This window comes from Ciconia boyciana, chromosome 6, assembly GCF_034638445.1.
Source record: "Ciconia boyciana chromosome 6, ASM3463844v1, whole genome shotgun sequence".
NCBI classification, from domain to species: Eukaryota; Metazoa; Chordata; class Aves; order Ciconiiformes; family Ciconiidae; genus Ciconia; species Ciconia boyciana.
Window position 1 is genome coordinate 32,318,033 of NC_132939.1, and position 20,257 is coordinate 32,338,289.

At 39.9% G+C, this 20,257-nt stretch overlaps 1 protein-coding gene across 13 annotated transcripts in view; it reads right to left on the bottom strand.

The window, feature by feature from the left end:
- The window catches only part of SIPA1L1 (signal induced proliferation associated 1 like 1), a 224,970-nt gene that overhangs the window by 199,775 nt on the left and 4,938 nt on the right, over positions 1-20,257 (bottom strand). For 12 of the 13 annotated variants that reach the window (XM_072864227.1, XM_072864228.1, XM_072864229.1 and 9 more), the window contains one exon: positions 719-821. The exons of the other annotated variant lie outside the window; for it this stretch is intronic. The gene's annotated coding sequence lies outside the window, so the exon portion shown is untranslated. The remainder of the gene's footprint in view (positions 1-718; positions 822-20,257) is intronic. 13 annotated transcript variants of the gene reach the window in all.

Consider the following 20,257-nt stretch of genomic DNA (forward strand, 5'->3'; position numbering starts at 1 on the left):
GCAAGAACAAAAGGACAGAAACTTACAATGAATCACCTACAGCTATGAAGCTAAAGTATTCATAAGAAGTAACACAGAAAAATCCAGATATGTTTTAACTATACACTGTGGAATAGATCTTCAAAGGAAACAGGAGGTTTCATTCACAGGCCACTTCTGTTCAGGCTTCTTCACAATGTGAGCTTTTTACTGCATGCCAAAAAATTATCAGGCAAAACTTTAATATTTGACAAGAAAAAAAAAAGCTTTTCAAATTCAAATGAAATCCACTTTAGGATATTTCAAACCCAAAGCAACTTCCTGAAGTTATTCCTCAGTAATTGCTATGACCTCCGTATATTAAAACCGGTTTAAAAAACACTCTGCTTCCCCCAGGTTTCATAGCCAACATGGCACTTCACTTTATTCTTAGATTTCAAAATGAACAGATGCCAAAAAATTCACCTCCTTTTCCTCAACAAACTTAGTGTTCTGCCACCATATATCTGTACTGTGGAAAGCACTTCATGTCTGCCACTACCATTTTCCAGGTTTAAGTATTCAGAACTATGATATTTCACCTTATGCTGGAACAAAGAATGACTGAATTTGACTGCTTTCTTTACCCTTCATAATTTCCTTTGTTCTTCCACTTACGCAGCAGGAAGTGGCACATTCTGTATTACAGTAGCTAAATATCCACAAAAGTAAGGTTCCTACAAGATAAGTGAATCCTTACCCTGCTCATCAATTCCTTTAGATAGCTGTAGGTTCACAAAAATCTTCAGATTTTCATTCTTGTCAGAGCTAATATCTGGTCAAGTCCAAAGAATGGTTTTCACCTAAAATATATCAAAAGTTGGAGATTTGATTTTATGGCAACAGCATCATGACACACACACACAAAAAAAACCCCACAACCCTTTCTTCTCCAAAGTAAGTATTCTAAACTTGTTCTCTGCTTTTGTAAAAACCTTATCAAGAAAAATTTTAGTCACAGTTATAACCATATAAGCAATTCACAGAATGAACTGATAAAATGAATAAGACTATGGCAAGTCCAATTATGGCTGCACCATATGCTTCAATATTCCTTTAGGTATACAAAAGGAATCAATTTGTGCAATTTGTTCAAAACACAAAAAGCCCTTTTGGCAATATCATCCTTTAGCTGAACAATCAATTTGAACACTTGCCTGCTGAAAACATCACCCATTCGCATCCCACAGTAATAACAGTAACTTAAACAAGCACGGAGTAACATGGCTCTGAACTACTTGGTTCTGCTAAAGGAATAGACACCTTAAGATGGCAGGAGAACTTGACAGATCCGTATGTTTATTAGCAGAAATAAGTTTTGTGCTTGGTGTTTGGGTTTTTTTCCTAATTAACCTTCCTCTGATACTTAAGGTGACCTTTGCCAAAGTCTCTCAGTGGTACAGCAGCAGCCTTAGATGTGCAGAGCTACTTCAAGTTTTGTAACTCAATTTCCCTCGTACTTTACATGTGACCAGAACTGCGAATCAGTAAATTCTAAAAATTAAATGTTTACGTCCCAGCAAATGTATACAGCCAAGAAGCTTCTTACATACTTTATTGTGATAGTGGCTTCCAGTTAAGTTGTATGAAAATTACAAGCATTAACAATGATCGTTATTAGCCTCAATTTAAAAATATAGAAATGTGATTATACCTGGAACACGTTCTAATATCATGTTTTGCCTCTCCTTTTTGCAGGCTGGAGTTAAGGTTTATCTTTCAGGATGTGCAGTGATCAGTACAGTCACACTACAAAGCAGTATGCCAAATCAGTAGCACTTTTTCTTGGTAAAGGCTCTCAACCAGAAGACAACCTGGTACAGGTCTAGAGTTCAACAGCAGCACATCCCTCCTGCCCATTAATTTCTCTCCCCTTCCAGTGGTCATTAGCCAATGGTTCAGTTAACTACTGTTTGATCTACTCGCTTAGTGTGGATGCACTGCTGTGAGGTGGAATTTAGCTTTTAAGAACAGTCTCAGTTTTATCTACTAAAACACATTAAAGACTAATCAAGCTAGTACTCTGTATCATGTATTCTCCCACTACTGAAAATGGAAAGAAAGAATTGTCAAAAAAAGATGAAACTCATTAATTGAAGAAATTCTTACACAACTTTTCAAAAGCATCAGCTTTAAAAAAAAAAACACACCATCAGCATTGCTGACTACCTGCCCACAGAACCTTATGTTCCCTCTGCCAAAAAATACTAGTGCCCCACTAGTGCCTTCTGCTCCCCAGCACTAAACCAATTCGCCTTTTTGCTCAAGCAATTTTAGATTAGTACGATGAAGTCACAAGCAACTAAAAATACAAATTTATGATCAAGTGTAAGAAACTTTAAAAACAGGCGTCCCTTAGAGTTTCATGCATGATGTACAGAGAAGGCATTCAGTTCAATCCAGGCTGATGCATTACTTTTTGTGAGAGGCATATCAGAGCCTGGGAGCCTCTGTTCTCCAGGCACTCCCTGATAAGAGCATTGCACGTGCTGTCAGAGCGAGACACAGTCAACCTTCTACAAGCGCAAGGGCACAGGAAGAGCACTACTGCCACTTTGTACGATTGCCAAGACAGAGAAGGCATTTTACCAGAAATTCCTCTTTTTTCCTGTCAGCTTTTTGGGAGGGAAGGTGGCATTCTGGGTTTAAGGCTTTTTTTTTTTGCGGGTGTGGAAATAAAAAAACTAAAACAAATTTACATTTGCTAGATTATTTCTTTCAATTTGCCAGTTGGGAAGCTAGGGACTACAGAGAAACAGGACTGCATTCACCTTGGCTGCAATTGCTTTAAAGCAGGTTTAGTTTCCATAATTAAACCTGCATTTGGTATACACTGAAATGCAAATACAGCCAGCGAGATCTTCAGATTCAACCTTCTTAGCAAAAGCAAAAATGAGCCAACTTAATAATTCACATATTCCAATCAAGACATATACTAAATGTTTATCTACTGTAGACCACTGTCCTAAAAGAAAACAATGACAGAAAGCAGTTTTAGAATAATTTCTGCACATATGCAAACCTCCCTCTCCAACTAAAGATTGGCTTAGGATACAAATCATAAATATTTCTAGCCATTCTAATATTTTGCCACTAAGAATATCCAGTTTTTAACAAAAAAAAAAAGTGTTCAATAATGCAGCTAGTGGCAAGGAAAAAAAAAAAAATCAAGTTTACCATACTGCAGTTTTATTCAGCTTATCTGTCCTACAAGCAATTCCACATATGAAACAGCTCACACATAAAGGAAAGACAAGTCTGAAGTAACAGTATTTTTACTTCCCTTCCTCTTATTTTCATCTTGCAATCCCTCAGTTGTCAAAATACAAATACCATTTGTATTTCAAGATCCAGAACACCAGACAGACCTTCACCCAGAAACAATAATGTCTTTACAACTTCCTATAGAAAAGCCACCCCTATTTCATATAAATTAAAGCAGAGATCCCTCACCCCAAAATGCAGCACTGCTTTCTCCTGAAGTGTTCATGAATTACATGTAGAAACCAAAAAGTAGGTTGCTACAAGTTTAGTGAGTTTAAGTTGACCCGCATCTACAATAAATATTATTTCAACAGTAAGGGTAGGAATCTGAGCAACAAAAATCCATCAAAAAGAAGCACAAAGTGCCACCATTACCTATACTAACATCTTAGCTGATAAGCCTTTTTACTTCCAGTGTTATTTTAGAAGCTCCTGAACAGCTCTGTAAGAAACGCATTTAATAGTTTCAAACTTTTAAAAGTTTGTAACCATGAACACTGTGGATGTTCTTTTTCTTCAGGCATCATGAAAAGAGCAAAGGGAGGGAAGTCAATGTTCACCTGAAGCTGATATGAAAGTGAACTAAGGAAAAAAAAAAGTAGACATTCATTACTCTGACAGTTTAAAAAAAAAAAACCAAAAATGGCCTGGACAAGGCTTTGACTGCGGTTTTAACACAGATCAGTCTCTCATGAACAGTGCACACTTTTACAAGTTGTTTTAAAAGAACAAATCATAGTTTAGAAAGCCCATGCATGTGACTACAGAAAATAAGTTACAGGTGCATTACAAAAATAAGTTTGTTCTGTACAGGTGATTAAAAAAAAAATAAACCTTCCTCATGGGAATAAAATAAACTCTAAGAGGTAGAAAACTGGAGTTAGTTGAAACTCCATGTGACAACCCACATAATTTCATGGCAGATTAAAAGAATCATTTAAATAATCCAAGAAGTATGAAGCCATTCAAATAGGCACTGTTTACATTTTTATCTCATCTGTGTCCAGTGATCAAATTAACAGAAAAAAGTAACATTGGCAAGATAGCACGAGTGGCTCAATTAGACATAATTACGCCTGATAAATCTTTTCCCATGAGGTGAAAGGCAAGACAGCTGTGACAAGCACAGGCTGCAAGCTGGTTTGTCCTTATGTCCCGAAACACTACATGGTATCTTGTAAAGGAAGCTAGTGATCCAACCTGCCAACAGCCCATGGCACAAGTGCTGCAGTTGCCAAAAAATAACGTTGTGCAGGTCCCAGCAAGTTTTAGCTAAAGTTAGTCTTTGGCAAAAATCGAAGTCATATGACTGAAAACATTACCACAGGAGAGGTCTGAACCTAAGCCAAGGGTCTGAATTCTGCATCATCTGGACTCCGCACCAAGACAGCTTCTATCACAGCTAGCTCCTGCTCTGGCAGCTCCGTGCAGGCTGCTAGATGTCACAAGCAATATGGTAAAAGATACCAGTAGCAAGGACAAAGTGTCTTTTCTCACTGGTTCACATGGAAGATTGATGCACCCTGGACAAATATATTCACTGTCTCTTCTCTGTTCCCCACCACCACTTTGTTCCCCTACTCGCTCTTTCTGAGAATGCCTGCTTTCACATTTCTCCCATAAGCATTTATTCTGGCATGACTTTTATTGATTTTAACTACAACACATTAAAATATGGTGCAAAGCGCATCCCTGCATGCAGATCAAACAAACAGTAATTTATAAACTGAAAGCTGACACTAAGAATAAAGCGGGCAGAAAACTACTTTTTCCACTCAAAGTCAGACAACCATGATGGTTTGTTTGATGGCTGGCTTGAAGAATACAATATAAACCAATATAACATGCCACACGAGGCAAAATACATCAGTAGGATAACTAAAATGATGTGCGACTACCTGGTTCAATTTAGAGGGGAAAAAGCTTCAAAGAGCAGAGAAGTATGTTGATTAAATCTGCAGCTGTGTGAAACAGGTTTGGCTACAAATTAGAAAGTCTACTTCAAGCTAGAGAATGTAAATAATCATTTCTGGAAACAGTTACATGGTAAAAAATGGTTCAATCAAAGGTTCCTCATGCATCTAGGAATAAAAATAGACATTTCTGAAAACACACCAGCTGTAGGAAGGATTGAGTTGACAATATTTGCCTTGCAGTGCTTGTCAGTGCTCTGTCTAAACCTAGTAAGTGACATTCACTTCTACTCAGTGCTAGTGAGACCTCAGCTGAACTAGTGTGTCCAGTTTTAGACTACCCAGTTTACAAAAGACGGACTGAAGCAAGTTCAGCAGAGACCTCCAAGTGGTTAAGGGGCTGACGTACACAAGGAACAAGGATGGGCTGAGACACCTGGGTTTGTTACTCTGGAGAATGCTTGGGGGATCATCTTGCTTTCTACATCTACCTCACGGGAGATGATAGCAAAGACTAAGCTAAACTCACTATCTCTGTACACCTCTGATTTACGCTGGCCATGCTTTCAGTGGGGCAAGTTGGACCAGATGACCTCCAGAGGTCCCCTTCAGCCTAAAATCAGTCTACAACTCTGAGACTACCCATCAAAGTTTTCATCCCAATTTTTGATGCTGCTTTCTGATTACTCAAGTTCTTGAATTACTACAGCGCAACAGAGAGATATCTATAAAATACTGGCTTTATGTGGAATGAGTGAGGTTTCCAAAACCACCTGTGCAGCATCATATTTGATACAAAACAACCGTCACCTAAAAATAAGCAGTAAGTTTTGCTGTAAATCCAAGCTGTGCTTTAGCTACTGTTAGAAGTGTGGTCAATAGAAGAATGAACAACAAGGCACACAAAATACCAGCTTCCCTGAAGTACAGTTCAGACTACGGTACAGAGCTTTTCTGGAGGTACAGTGATGAAGCAATAAACTGTCTTCTATGCATTTTTCCCCCATTTGCACACTAAAAAAGATGCAACATTTCCAGAAAAGACAAACACAGACCTCTAGCAGACTGACTCACATATATGCATCAAAACTAACTCTTTACATGGAAGTTTCAGATCCAAAGCATGTGTGTGTCAATCTCCCACAGAAAGACTGGACATTTTGCTTAGGAAAGCTAAATCCCTGATAGAATTAAATCTGGCCAGGGATGTCAAGGGCAACAAGAAAAGCTTCTATAGGTACGTCGGTGATAAAAGGAAGACTAGGGAAAACATGGGCCCTCTCCAGAGGGAAACAGGAGACCTGGTTACCTGGGATATGGAGCAGGCTGAGGTACTCAACGACTTTTTTGCCTCAGTCTTCACTGGCAAATGCTCAAGCCACACTACCCAAGACGCAGAAGGCAAAGGCAGGGACTGGGAGAACGAAGAACTGCCCATTGTACGAGATCAGGTTTGAGACCATCCAAGGAACCTGAAGGTGCACAAGTCCATGGGACCTGATGAGATGCATCCATGGGTCCTGAGGGAACTGGCAGATGAAGTTGCTAAGCCACCATCCATCATATTTGAGAAGTTGTGGCAGTCTGGTGAAGTTCCCACGGACTGGAAAAGGGGAAACATAACCCCCATTTTTAAAAAGGGAAAAAAGGAAGACCCAGGGAACTACAGGCCAGTCAGGCTCACCTCTGCCCAGCAAGATCATGGAGCAGATCCTGCTGGAAACTATGCTAAGGCACATGGAAAATAAGGAGGTGATTGGTGACAGCCAACGTGGCTTCACTAAGGGCAAATGGTGCCTGACCAGTTTGGTGGCCTTCTATGATGGGGTTACAGCGATGGTGGATAAGGGAAGAGCAACTGACATTATCTACCTGGACTTGTGCAAAGCATTTGACACTGTCCTGCATGACATCCTTGTCTCTAAACTGGAGAGACATGGATTTGACAGATGGACCACTTGGTGGATAAGGAATTGGCTGGATGGTCGCACTCAAAGAGTTGCGGTCAACAGCTCAATGTCCAAGTGGAGACCAGTGATGAGTGGCGTTCCTCAGGGGTCAGTATTGGGACCAGCGCTGTTTAACATCTTTGTCAGCAACGTGGACAGCGGGATTGAGGACACCCTCAGCAAGTTTGCCAACGACACCAAGCTGTGTGGTGCAGTCGACACGCTGGAGGGAAGCAATGCCATCCGGAGGGATCTTGACAGGCTTGAGAGGTGGGCCCATGCAAACCTTATGAAGGTCAACAAGGCCAAGTGCAAGGTCCTGCACATGGGTCAGGGCAATCCCAAGCACAAATACAGGCTGGGCAGAAAATGGATTGAGAGCAGCCCTGAGGAGAAGGACTTGGGTGTGGTGGTTGATAAGAAGCTCAACATGGCCCAGCAATGTGAGCCTGCAGCCCAGAAAGCCAACCGTATCCTGGGCTGCATCAACAGAAGTGTGGCCAGCAGGTCAAGGGAGGTGATTCTGCCCCTCTTCTCTGCTCTCATGAGACCCCACCTGGAGTACTGCGCTCAGCTCTGGGGCCCCCAACATAAGAAGGACATGGACCTGTTGGAGCAAGTCCAGAGGAGGACCATGAAGGTGATCCGAGGGCTGGAGCACCTCTCCTATGAGGACAGGCTGAGAGAGTTCGCATTGGTCAGCCTGGAGAAGAGAAGGCTCCAGGGAGACCTTATAGCAGCCTTCCAGTATCTGAAGGGGGCCAACCAGAAAGCTGGAGAGGGACTTCTTACAAGGGCATGTAGTGGCAGGAGAAGGCGTAATAGCTTTAAACTGAAAGAGGGTAGATTTAGGCTAGATATAAGGAAGAAATTCTTCACTATGAGGGTGGTGAGGCACTGGAACAGGTTGCCCAGGGAAGTTGTGGATTCCCCATCCCTGGAAGTGTTCAAGGCCAGGCTGGATGGGGCTTTGAGCAACCTGGTCTAGTGGAAGGTGTCCCTGCCCATGGCAGGGGGGTTGGAACTAGGTGACCTTTAAGGTCCCTTCCAACCCAAACCATTCTATGATTCTATGATTTCTGCGCATACCTGCAGAAGGACTATGTCACCTGTTTCTACAGGCCAGCAAAATACCATGGATATGGAAGATGTTCCTTAAAGGCTTTTCAGAAAGCATAACACATTAGATAAGAGCTGTATCAGACTAGTAGATCAAAAAGTGAAATTTGTCATTCTGTTTCTTATCTAATGGAGAGATCTGATGAGTGGCTCTAGCTTGCAGTTGCTATGTAGCTCACATACAGAAAGAGAATAGAAATCAAATAATGAAACACAATTTCTGAATAGTATCCTGGAGAATCTTTTCCCTTGACTCCTGACAGGCACTGTGCTGAAGCACTGTTCAGAAATACTTACAACTACAACATGTTAAACATCAAAAACATCCTGTAAACATCAAAAAAATTTTACTTTAAAGGTGATTGAACACTGAAACAGGTCACACAGAGAGGCTGTGGAGTTTCCATACTTGGAGATGTTCCAAACTCAACTGGACAATGTCCCGAGCCACCTGCTCTAGCTGACCCTGACCAGCAGGGTTGGACTAGAGGATCTCCAGAGGTCCCTGCCAACTAAGAACAAAGAGTCATTGAGGTAACTGCATCTGCAGAGCCAGTGAAGGTTAGCCATAAAAACATGAGAGTTTGCATACTCACATCCATCTGCAGAATCTAAGCTATACTGGAATAGTACTTTGTTTGATGCCTCTAGATTGATCATACCATTAATATAAGTTACAGAAATACAATAATCAAGCCAAGGAAAGACTCCTCAGCTCGTAGAATATGTAAACAGAAGACACTCCTGTTTCATTGCACATGAAAAAACACTAAAAGAAACAAGTATCTCACCCTCTTTTTAAACATTGCTGATAAATGCTGCTATTGGGAAAAAAACAACGGAAATTTAAATGGAATGCCTATGAAAATAATTAGAGTTTTTAAAAACCTGCATAGATCAAAAATTTTTTTTAAAAAAATCATTTGAAGCCATGTCCTTAAACATTTTGTCAAGTTTCCCACCATTACAGCAACAGTTGAATCTCCTCACCCTGCACTTTTTGACACTGTAGATTCAGACATGTTCTGCTGCACCCGTGACACTACTTATGAACCTCAGCATCTCCTATTCTGTTGGAAACTGTCTCCAGATCCTATGTGAATTTTTTGAGGGTAAAAAAAAAAAAAATACACTTCGTCACAACCCTAGAAGAGTTTGTTTCCCCTTTTTCCGAAGAAAGGTCAAAAGACTTTTAAAGAGAAGACCAACTCATGTCTTGAAACATAAATAGCAGCTCATAGTAGAATCAGGTCAATTACTGAGAACTTTGAATACGTAAATGCCTTCAGAAGGAGATTCAATTTCCAAGCCATGTCTAATAAGACAGATCCAAATAGAACATTTATGATCCCATTAAAATATCATCCTCTAATGGCCCCCCTTTTTTCTTTTTTAACATTCTCCAGATAAAATGATTTGTGGTTTTGTATCTATCAAAAAGCTTAAAGAGAATTCAAGAAAGAATCTGCTTCACTAGCACCGAATTATTTTTTTCTGTTTTACAAAATTAGAAATAGGCTTTCTGGAATAACATTAAGAATGGATGATGAACAAAATGAAGATAAATGTAATGAAGATTAGTGTTTAACACATCTAAAAGCATCCCTCTAACTTTAGACAATAGTGGTTCTACAATGCATGCAAAAATCATCCCATCTTTAATCATTCAAACACTGAATAAAAACAAATAGTATTTTAAGCTATTTACGAGTTACAAATAAAATTTAAAAGTAAACTTTCTCAAACATTTGTAGACAAAGTTGTCAAAGTTACAGAAGATGACATGCTGGTTTCACAACCCTTAACAGCAAACCTCTGCACTACCACATCACCGACCATGATAAGTTTGATCCAAATAAGACTTAGGCACATGATCAAATTTAATCAAGTGCGCCAGAACATGATACCAAACTGGTATCAGTGGCAGGAAAGTGCATAATATCTACTCCAGTATAAAATCACAGTGGTCTAAATAAATAATGCTTAATGCAAATAAGTCATGCTGCTACCTGGTATGTATTTTATTTGTGCTTTAATTAAAGCAAACAGAATAATTTATGAGATCGATACTTTATATACAACCACTATACTTTTGACCCAGTATTGGGAGTCCTAAAGCCTTGCTTGTAGCATTGTTGGACCAGTGTTCTAATTTTGTAACCTTAAGATAAGTTTGGATATGTTATTACATACTCTTCCCACCAACTAACATAGCTTTCTGTGCTATTTTCTCTCCTCTTTTCACCAAGAGGAAAGTTAAAAGCATTGTGTTGCAGTAGCTCTACAGTCCAACACTCCAGTGCTGACTGATGCCAAATGGCTGAAAAAAGGTTCAGATTTTTTGACAGGCTACTGTCACCTAAACTGCAAAACTGTATTATCACGGCAGCCAAAAAAAAAAGGAAAAGTTATTATCCTAGAGGATTCATGAATCATTACGGTCTAGTATTAGTCCTTGCAACTAGTCAGTGCAGGTTAAGACACCAGTATCCTCCTCAACTCTTCAAGGGAAGAGGGATCAAAGATCTCCACTCTCAGGAGCAATGGGAAGGGAGGCAACAGTTTACTGAGCCCAGGCAGCACATCATATGGCAGTTGCTGAGATCAAGAGGATGAAATGGAGGGTTGAGAAGCAGGACGAGGAGTCTGGCCCAGTTACTGCTTCACATGGTGCCACTGTCACAGACAACCAAGGTCACTATGCAGCTTATTCAAAGACCTTCCCCTCTTAGACAGATATAAACACTTTGTTTTGCCTCTCTAAAAGGGACAGATCTTGCATTGCAAACCTACCTTGGAATCAATCCCAAGTTTAAAAATAAATCATTACAAATCCTGCTCTACCTGCAGCCTTATTGTCCAACATTCAAAAGCACTATGAGTGCAGAAGATACAACCTTTTCTTAAAGTCAGGATGTCCTCTTTGGATGGTCTTGCCTACCACCTGTCCAGTGAGACTCAGAACAATTAGCTTCTGCATCCCTTGACTAGGTACCAAATGAACCTGCTTGGCTTCTCAAACGGAACAGGAAGAATTTGGACAAGAAAAATGCTGAAGTTTTAACTGGTCAGACAAGCAAAAGCAAGAACAAAGCAATATTTCACACTCCTCGCATTGCCTCCTTTCACCGAAGCCCTACAACACCACACTGGCCAGTAAGGACTAGGCAGCCAAGAGGAAGCCAGGAGCGTCTGGTGACAGTGAATTGGTAGGACAGTGAAAGGGCAGGATCCCATTTGTCTTTGTGCTCCTCTGATGGATCCCAGGTGTTCGCAGATGTTTGCAAGATAAGCCTGGCCTTAAAACATTCATGTAACTCAGTAGCACCTGGACAAGATTCTTCTTGAGAAAAGCTAGTATGAGAAAGCTCCTGGTAACCAGTATTCCCCTTTTCAACAATAATACTGTTATACTTTGTGGGGGGAAGGAAGAAAAAAGAAAAAGACATTCCCCTGATACAAAGTGATTTCCTCTACCAAAAAAACCACAAAAGCTGCTCACACAATGGTAGTGTGAACAATTCTGGAGAGAGGGGGAAAAAAACTCATAGGACACAGTTTCTGGTGTTAAGCAACCTAAACACAGAGATCGCTACAGGCTCCCATTATATTCCATCTTCTGCGCCTTTTTTGGAAGGAAGACTTGACAGAAATCTATACAGAACAAGTAGTTACACAAACTAACAAAGCCTGGTACCTTCAAATCTCTCATACTTGACCAGATTTGATATCTAAGAATACATACGCTCCAGATGAAGTTTCTCCCATGCAATTGTGTTAATCAGTTTCTCTGGTGACTAACAACATCCTTGTGCAAGCTGCAGCTCTCGCCACCGCTGGGACTCAATCTCACCCACCCAGCAGTCCGTTTTTACAAAGCCTGTTGGACTCTAGGTGTGCAAAAGAGGCTAGAATAACAGCCACTGAATTCAAAATATTTAGGAGGCTGGGGAGAAGGAAGTGTTAGAGAGGAGAAAAGCAAACAGGCAGGCACACACTGAGCATAACCACACAAGCTGGTTTCCATAGGAAACCAAAAACTTTGAGGGCAACCTTGCCTCAAACCTATTATCAGAAATCTAGGATACAGTGACTGTGCAATCTCAGCAGTGACTGCCACGCCGCATAGATACTCCAGCTAGCTCTGAGCTAAAGAACACTATCCACGCATTTGCTGGAACTAGACAAAAACGGGAAAACTGCAAGAGTGACAACATGAGGCACATTGGCCGACTGTCACAGGGCATGGTGCCAGCAGAGACAGCCTCTGAAGTACAGCCAGGCAGTACTTCACATGTAACTTTTGAACACAATTCTTCCTAACACAACTTGAGAGCCCGCACCAGATATTAATCCAGAGTTAAAGGAATACTTTAAAATATATTTTAATGGCCTTGGATTTGACAATCTCTACACATTTCATTTACTTGTTTTGTGCACAGTCTGTTTTATTCTTTTCGCAGTTTTACAGACCGTCTCATTCTCTGTTGCTACAGGTCAAGATGCGTAAGACTTCACTAAGATAGGGATGATTAGCAGGCAATTAAAATCCAAAGTAATCTGTACCAGTATTACTTTAATTTGTAGTATGCTAGCACCACTGATCTTCTGGCCTTTGAGCTAAATCCACTGGACTACCACCAGAACCAGAAATGCGACAGCCACATTAGCACAATGCTGCCCCTGAGCTTGGTAAGCCCCACTGAAGAAGGCAGCTAGTTAGCTCATATGCAATGCTATCCTACCGCTATTACATGCTATCCAGATGCTAGCTACAAACTCAGAAGAGTGTTGCATTGTGCCATGTAGGCACTGTGAGTTAAAGCTATAATAATAAATAAAATAAGGCCAGGGCACAGGTTTGAGCACTAATCCATAACTGTCCATGCCAGTAAACGGTTATCACATTCTCCAGCATAGTTTTGTTCAAGTTTACTAACAGATAAAGATGTACGAGAGATCCTACAGGGCTAGGGACTGTTCCCAGTAAACAGCAGGGGTTTGAGCTGTGCAGAGCCACTCTTCGGAGCAGAAAACGGGCTGCAGACAAGTGTGGACGTAGCCACTAGATTCCTCAGAGCTGGCTCAAGAGTCTCCAGCACAGCTTTACAGCTAGTCATGAATATATTCATCCACAGTAAGATGAAATCTAAAGCCCAAGGCAGCTTCTGCTCTGAACACTATTACAGATTTCTCATGCGCGTATTAAAACGACTTGCTCAAGGGCATCTGCATTTCCTTATTTCACAAAGTCAATGAGGTAAAGTAATGAATGAATGCGAGGCACTGATATTACAGTAATGTCACATCAAAATACAATCTCATTAGTACCCATAAATGAGTGAAGTTGAGTGCACTCAATGCAGAGCAGCACAATTATCACACACAATTATGCTGCACCACATTAGCTATGTAGATGATTCCGTATTTTGCCTAAGATGTCAGATAAGGGCTCTGGCCCTTTCCAGTCCATGAAAGTACAGACACAAGTATGAAATACTTACCTATTGTCAATGTTGTAATTATCATGCTTGATACACTTCCTTTTTTTTTTTTCCCCTTAAAATCAAGTCAGGTAGTATTGTCTCAAACTAAGCTGGGGGGTGTAAGGAAATCAAACTCCATCCCAAAAGTAACTGTTTCTGCCACCAGTAGAAACAATTTACAGAACCTTCCCCCCACACACCCCTTCTTTCCCAGCAGCCTTTCAGATGCAGAAGAGGAGCCTATCAGATCATATTAACTTTACATGTGAAGGAGCAGCCTGTTGCTTCTGCTAATCATGAGACTGAGACAACTGGTTTTTGTTCACAAGACAAGACAAGGCCCCGAGAAGAGAGTACTCTCAAAGCTGTATACTGCTATTAAAACAGTCCCTCTCCCTGCAGCCAGGTCCCTGACCATCTAGTGTCTCAGAGAAAAGAGGTGACTGAGACCAGACGATCTGTTCCCAAGGGACAGCTACGGCTCAAGGGGCACGTTGTAAGCCCTTCTCAATTATCTTTCTTCTGGGGAAGAGTCAAGCAGCTTTTCAGTACCACTATTCAATGAGATAATGACAACAGCTCAATTTCACAATTTATTAATGTTGCATATGTTCATGTTAATGACATTCAGCACTAATTAACATGGTTATAAACTGAACAGCAGTGGCACTTCAATAGTAGCCTAAGTCTTCGATTCCAAATTTTGAGCACAGGGATAACATAACACATTGCCTTTCGACCCAGGGTGCCAGTATTCAAGTGACTAACCTAACTGGTTTCCATACATTTCAAGAGCTTTTGGCATCTCAGCTAAGTACTAAGGTGATAACAAAGAAGGGTTACAGCAAACAAGATAGCTACTGCTATTAACATTTTTAAGTCAGAAACTCCATGCAAACAGAACAGTCACTCAGCACTAACACAAGATTCAGAAAGAAAAAACCCACTGCTTTAGAAAGATTATTTTTCTAGGTGGCAAAACTGCCTTGAACCTCTAACATGGAAAGAGTTTTGTACCTCCTTCATCAGCAACAAGAAAAGTGTAATGCAGAAAACAACCACTATTTAAGATTATTTTGCATTATACTATGCATACAATTACTTCATTTTCAAAAGTACTATTAAACACTAACATTAAATGACTTTACCTGCAAGCGCATAACACCCACACACTGTTGCAGAGCCAAGAGTTTTCATTGCCACCTGTAAAATGTTACTGAAATAGAGCAGTACTGTTCCACAAGCCCTTTTCTTTCCCCATGTAAAAAAGATGAAAGACCACACAATCAGGTACACCTCATGTACTCATCTGTAACGAGCAATAAAGTTTTAATTTGTAGCTAAGTTTCAAGTAAGAATTAATTCTAGCCATGTTTTCTGACAATACCTGGAAAAAAAGCTAGTCATTCTGGAGGAAAGCAGGATTCAAATTTAAGAAACTAGTCACAATTTTAAGCATTTAGCTTCATCTAGACAGAGTTGCGCTGATTCTTCTCCCACCTCCCTTCAAATAGATCTTCAATTCTTCTCTCACTTTTAAAGCTAGAAAATCACAGACATCTTTGGACCCTTCTTTTCTAAATTATAACACTCAGGAAAAACAGGGAGGGAGAGGGAGAAACAGAAGATATGATTCACTTGTTCATACAGTTTCAGCAACAATATTTAAACACAATTCAAGAAATTGCTTTTTCAGTACTGTTATCTCCCAAATAGTATCAGTCGTGCTTATTCTGGATGCTTTAATGCCATGTCAAATGGAAGCTCATTGTTCTGCCAAAAACCTTTTAGTCCTCCACATTCGAAAAACTGACAACTGTAAGGCAAACACCACCACAATCATTTACAATTCCTCCTCATCTGAACCCAACATTTTCTGTCTAAATAGTGACTGATCTAACACTTCTTGTTATTACCCTCTCTAGCTTTCCTAATGTTCACAACACCACCTTCCAATATGTTCCAAATAAATAAGTGATCAAAGTGCTACTTTGTTTTAAATCCATCCGCTAGCTCTCCATTTCATCAATTATTACTTCAAGTTTGACCCTTCTTAATTTTAATTACCTCTTCCTATTACAATCATACTTGGGAATATTTGGAAACTACTATAAATTGCTTTGGGTTTTTTGTTTTTAAGCAAAGTGCAGATTTACAAAAAATAAGGAACAGCAAAAGTCTCCCCCCTCCCCCAGCACTTCAGATATTTTCCATCTCTGGGCATTTTGTACTTTTACAAGAGGCAATGTCTACCTTGTATATGATTATTTTTCATGTGGCCAGCTCTGCACAACTGCTAAGTTGTTATGAATTAAACTGACTGTTCTCCTTGCCCCAATTTTCAGAAGAGATGCGTTGTATCTCTTAGTTAAAGCGCACATTCACAACATATGCACTCTTGCCCTTGGCAGGCATAAAGTTGTTGGCAGTTGGAGGTAAGTCATTACACTCAAGATCCAAGAACAAAGATACTTCAGCGATGTAAGAATGGAAAACCTCAGTTCAGCTGCTCAGATATGTAAGCACTGACTTACATGCTAAAAAATTGAGATTTAATGATGCCAGCAATCAGCAGATAATGACTTAACTTCTGTTAAAATAGCAGTGATGAACACCCTTTGCAACATTTAATTACTGCTTATTATCATACCTTTGTTTTACTGGAGATGTGCTTTAAATTACCAACAAATTTGAAAGTCTTTACTGCATCAACACTACATATACAAGTGATTAAATCTGGAATATACAGCACAGCTGAATGTTCACACCCAATTCTAATGCTGTTGTTTAGAGACAGAATAACCTCTTCTGTTCTCAAATGTTATCTAGCATATTAATTAACCTTAAAAATTTTCTGGCTGAAAATAAAAGGACAATAGTACAGGATTAAAATAAAAAAAGTCCTGACAATTTTAATACACGGTAAAAAAAACCACAATACTATGTAGCTCTGTAGATCTTCTGGCTTTGCCTAGACAGGGAGACAATTGTATAATAAGGCAAGAATTAACTTTGGCTCTCAAATTATTCCACGGAGCTTCTCCCACAGTTTGAATTGCAAAGTGGAAGTGTCTGTGTCAGGCAGTACTTCAGAGTACCAATGGCCATTCATTTCACTACACAGACATGCCCTAAAAACCCACAGAACTCAAAATTCCCAAAAGGCCTTTTCAATTTCCAATGAATGGCATGTTTTAAGATTATATCAGCATTTTCCTTTTGTTTATATTAACAAAGGCATCCTAGCAAAGATTCTTCTACGGTCTCTCTGTATAGCAATGCAATAAACAATACTGGATTTGGGACACCATGGGAATTTCCAAAGTTATATCAAGTACGAGTCGATAGCTACCCTGCAAGATGCTGCAGAAGTCAACGGGGGGGGGGGGGGAGGTTAAAACAAACTGACTTTCTGTCAACACTGCCTTCTTCAAAGGCTGCAAAAGAAGGGAAGGAGTGAAGAAAAAAACATCCAAGGAAAGGACAAACTACGTAAATAGCTTTTACTTTTATATAAGTATCTCCTTTCATTTCTTACTTCTAAATGTTTGCTTTAGCAAAAGCTGGGGGAAAGCATCAGGTTTCACTCTTTATTCCAGCTGCTGTATAATCAATACAGTGCAGTCTATTGAACTATTTTATTACGATTCACGCAACAAGCTGTTAAATATATTCACAAAGTAAAAGACCAGTGCCAGTATCATGTCACTCATAAAGACACGTTTATTTTCAAGGCATGAGAACATTAAACTGTAACTTTCTTCTGCACAATTACGCAGTCCTCCTGCATGGACTGAAAGCATAAAATCCAATTTCAGCCCTTCCAATCTGAAAAAAAAAAAAATAAAGTGGTAGAAATCTCAACCGCATCCAGCAGAAGCAAGGAAGGTCCTCTAAGATCTGTTTGGTGGGTTCTAGCTTTATCTTCTATTTGACACATGCAACAATATTCCCAAAATAGTATCAAACATTTTCGGTTTTAAAACATTAAAAAAAAAAATCAGATTGGTAATTCAGAAAGTGAAGAGAGAAGCCTTGTCCACAAAAACAAAAAGAAGAGATCTTTAAATAGTTCAGAGATAAGAACTGCAATGACTTTTGTGTAACAGTAACACATTTAAGTCTGCAGTCTGAATTTCATCACCCATTGTCTCTTTTTTTTTTTAAAAACATGTAAACAAAGTCATGTTGCACTTCAGAAATGGGGGGGGGTGGCGGGGGTGGAATCTGATTTTTGCCACAGTTTTTTCACCAAGGCCAAATTTGTGGCCCTCTGGCCCCACCAAAATACAAATGTTCAAGATGCATATGTCTCCTCTCACACTGGCCTCTTGCAGGAAAATAAATAAATAAATACCCCTCCTTTCTCGCCTGCCCACAGATAAAGGAAATCGGGTTTCCTGTTGCAGGTTTGCAACCTGAGAGCCAGCACTAGGAAGCTGTGATAAATTCACACCAGTGGCAGCGCTGCTACCCAAGCAAAAGACATGAAATAGGCTGGATACCAAAGTAAAACTATTTCACATTAGTGTACCAAAAAAAAAAAATCACTACAAGGATGGTCTTGATTTTTAAAAGTTGTTTAAACTGTACCTACATCAGCATTTCAAACAGTAGTGCCCTTTGAGAAGGCCCACCATCTACCACCGGCTAGCAGCCTGCAGAGCACAGAGCGGATGAACCTGGGAGTCCAACCTCCTGCTCCAAGCAGGGCTGACTTCCACATTGCATCAAGTTGCTCATGGCTTTGTCCTGTCAAGCTTTAAAAGTCTCCAAGGATGGAGATTCACCAGTCACTCTGGGGTGGTCTGTTCAATGCTTAACCACCCTCATAATGATTTATTTTAATTTTTATAGTTGTTTTGGTATGCATAAACTGGATTTCTCCTGGAGGAAACTAAGCTAGAAATCCCTCCCCAGAAGTTCACCAAATGTGGCCCAACCCTTAATGGTCATAATGGTCCAAACCAACAAACCACATCTGTGTTGGGGACATCCAATTTAGGAGACCAGGCTACATTCTGTCTGAAGTAAAATTACCGAAATACTAACAGTGTCAATCTAGGAGACTCGCCACCCCCACCTTTAGCCAGAGATCCACTTCTACTCTGCCAAATTATTTGCTAGTGCAAGACCAAGTAACAAAGCCAAACACACAGATAGCAATACTGAAATTAGATGAAGGAAAGAAGCACTCTTTTAACCAGAAAGAAAGGAGAAAAAAGAAGTTATAAATCAGAAAGTTATAATCTCTCTTGTAAAACACCAATCGTCATGGATCTGCACCGAATGCTTCATATGACAGTGAGATTTTAAGTGAGCGTGAAGTAAGACCAGTAGCTTATAATAAGACCAAAAAAACAGGCCATACGAAAATACAACTTCAATCATTTTTAAAAGTCCCAAGAACAACGTAAAAATGTTCTTGGGGTTATGCAACATTTGGTCAAATCAACAAATGTAGGTGTTTAAAAATGTTTGTTAACCCTTTAGAGAGAGAGAGCTGCCTGTATTACCACCACGAAGAAAACCCAAGATATCCATCAGAGCTGCTGACATGAACTGGCATACGGAAAGTTCTGCTATCACAGCAGTTCTTCTACACAGTTGTTCTACAGATATTATCCACCACTATTAAAAAAAAGTTCTGTATTAATCCTATTTCACATCACATCAGCATACAATAAGCCTGTCATTTGAATTCAAAGGTCAAAAGACAATTCACTTAGCTGATGGTGCTGTAAAATGCATCGTGACTCGAGAAATTCAGAGCTACAAAAGCAGCCCTTGGCACCTCCTGGAACCCCACCATCTGCTGCACAGAGACAGGCAGCAAAGCAGGCTACAGCACAAAGGAAGATGCTTGGCAATTTCCCCCACCCAGAACAGAAAGCATGCTAAGTCATAAAATAATACCAGCCAAGTATATTAAACATAACTAAGTCTCCCAAGCAGACTCGATAGACAACTTTTCTCTAAGTTACGCTCAACTTCTGACCTGTGCTTTCTAGCAGCCTGGAATAAGCGCTCGTTTTCTGCTGGTTTTGGCTAGTTGAGATTTTTCATCCACTGTAACATCATCAATTAGGAAAAGTAAGATATATTTCAGCGTTAACCCGAAATGCTTTCACTTAAGCTAAAAGTCCATGTTAATGTACAAGTTCAACATCAGCATGTTTTCTTGCAGCTGCAGTGCAAACTAGTCTCTCCAAGGTCTGAGTATTTTGAGGTAAAAAAATTGTTACTTCAAAAGGTAAACAACCAACACAAAAATTGAAATAAACACCGCCCAAAAGGTTTTTGGAGCACTGAAGGTAAACTATAAGGAATCATGAAGAACCACTCAACTTTAAAATAACTATATGCTATATACCAATAGTTTATTTAAATTTTGACAACTTACGAAATAAAACTTGGTCTTCAAAAAGCACTTCACTAATCTTTAATAACATCCATTTGAAGAAAGCGTTCTTCCCCTTCTACAGGGCCCAAGACCAAAGGCAAGAGA